Source organism: Panulirus ornatus, chromosome 20 (assembly GCF_036320965.1).
Source record: "Panulirus ornatus isolate Po-2019 chromosome 20, ASM3632096v1, whole genome shotgun sequence".
NCBI lineage: Eukaryota > Metazoa > Arthropoda > Malacostraca > Decapoda > Palinuridae > Panulirus > Panulirus ornatus.
The window spans coordinates 54,665,919-54,667,897 of NC_092243.1; the positions used below are offsets into that span (position 1 = coordinate 54,665,919).

The 1,979-nt window shown below is 39.0% G+C and overlaps 1 long non-coding RNA gene across 1 annotated transcript; it reads left to right on the forward strand.

The window, feature by feature from the left end:
• The first annotated feature begins 406 nt into the window (after positions 1-406).
• Positions 407-1,489, forward strand: LOC139755815 (uncharacterized). Its single transcript, XR_011714172.1, has 2 exons — positions 407-536; positions 1,001-1,489. It is a non-coding gene; the product is annotated as an uncharacterized lncRNA (long non-coding RNA).
• Positions 1,490-1,979: the final 490 nt, after the last annotated feature.

Below are 1,979 nucleotides of genomic sequence, written 5' to 3' on the forward strand. Positions count from 1 at the left end.
GGATGTGATCAACCATAAAACCTATACGTAAGGCGTAAAACATGATAATGAAATACTAATGAAGTGAATTGACTGTTAAGAAGAAAAAATAACCCGTCACTCTGGAGAGGAATTTCGCCAGACGTAACGGTAACTCGCTGATATTTTCCTACCAGTAAACTAAGTCATGTAAAGCAACAAGTGAGACATCAAGTTTATGGTAACCAAGACACTGGACCATCATCTCCCTGATTAAGGTCTTCACACGAAAACAACATCTGTTCCCCTCACTCATGTAAAGAAGCAAATATGCACAAGTCATCTTCACACATCAACACTTGAAGTTTCTTTTTTTGTTCAGTTCTTTCCGAGACAGTAACTAACGCCTCCTTACGTTAATGAGAAAGCAACTGGAAGAAATGCATATAAAAATCTCCAAGCGATATCTCATTGCAGGTCTGCAAGAATATATAAAGGAAGGCTGAAGGAGTCCCAAGCACGCCAAGCAGTCCTAGGCAAGCCAAGATCAGTGGAACTACAAGACCAAAATGAAGTTTGTAAGTAATGATTCCAATGATATCAAATCTGGACTTTCGTGTATATATATATATATATATATATATATATATATATATATATATATATATATATATATATATATATATATATATATATATATCCTGGCCTAAGCCAATTTATAAGTCAATCCATATGGGAGAATGAACAGCTGCATTGGCTGTGGACCGACTACCGCAACCAAAATTCGAATCTATGCGGGCTCGACTCCGGATGGCCTGTGAATGCATCACTGTCATTTGCGTTACCGACTAATTATAATTAGTTGAGGCATTTTAACTGAATTCTTATTCCTAACAGAAATGTCCAAACTAAAGATATTGCACTGAACTGTTAAGAGAGTCATGTCATACAGTTCATATATGTATATGGTGATCATCAGTACTTTACCAGTAGTCTCATTTTTTTTCTTACTCTTTGATAATGAAATTCTTTTCTACCTCAGACCTACTTACTGCTGGCCCTCCTGGTGGCGATGTCGGCGGTTTTCACCTCCGTCACCGCTAACCCCAACGCTAGCCCCAACGCTAACCCCAACCCTGACCCGCAACCTAGCAGGTGGAGATGGCATGAAGGCAGACGTTCTCATGGACATAGAAAACACTTCGCGTAGTTTCCTAGATGAGGAGGAGGCTCGCGGGTGATGTGGAGGTGGAGGCGGCAGCCAGATAGCCAGGGGTGGAGGACGCTCTCATGCCTAACATCTTGCAACCATATGTGGTGCGGCCCCATCCTCTCCACAGAAGAATTTCCTCACACCGTGAATATTCCTCATAAATTGGCTGCTTGCTCCCTTATCGGAAAGAGATAGTTTCTATTGCCGCAAAAGGAAAGATTCGGTCTTTTTCCCATGAGAAGCTGTTTATGATATAATCTGCAATTACTATGATGTAAAATTCGCTTTTTGATTAAATGCAAAACTGCACAAAATTATACAGCATTGGTGTATTTCAACCTGTGATGCCTAACTTTTTTTTATTTAGTGCTTAACAAATGAGTGTTTGTGTCACGTTGCTCACATATACAAGTAAATGTCCTCCACATCATGTAAAACCTATGACGACAAATATCTAGACAAATAAAGCACTTAAAGCACTATTCAACATAGGATACATAGATACCAGAATTATCAAAATTCATTTCAGTTCATGAGTTTGCGGTACTACAGTATTCTGTTCAAATCACCTATGACATAATAAACATATTTTCAGTAGATTAACACATCAGCTGAACTGCTAGTTTTTATGAAAGAAGACCTACTCAGTACAGAGAACAAGTCATGAGCTCCCACACAGTAATTCTACGCATAGAACACCTACTACAAGATGACTCTACACCTACACACTCCCTTCCACTAGTTCTTTACACATGTTCAGTTTGTACACTCATTCCCAACTATAAAACCTAACCAATACACCCAAAAC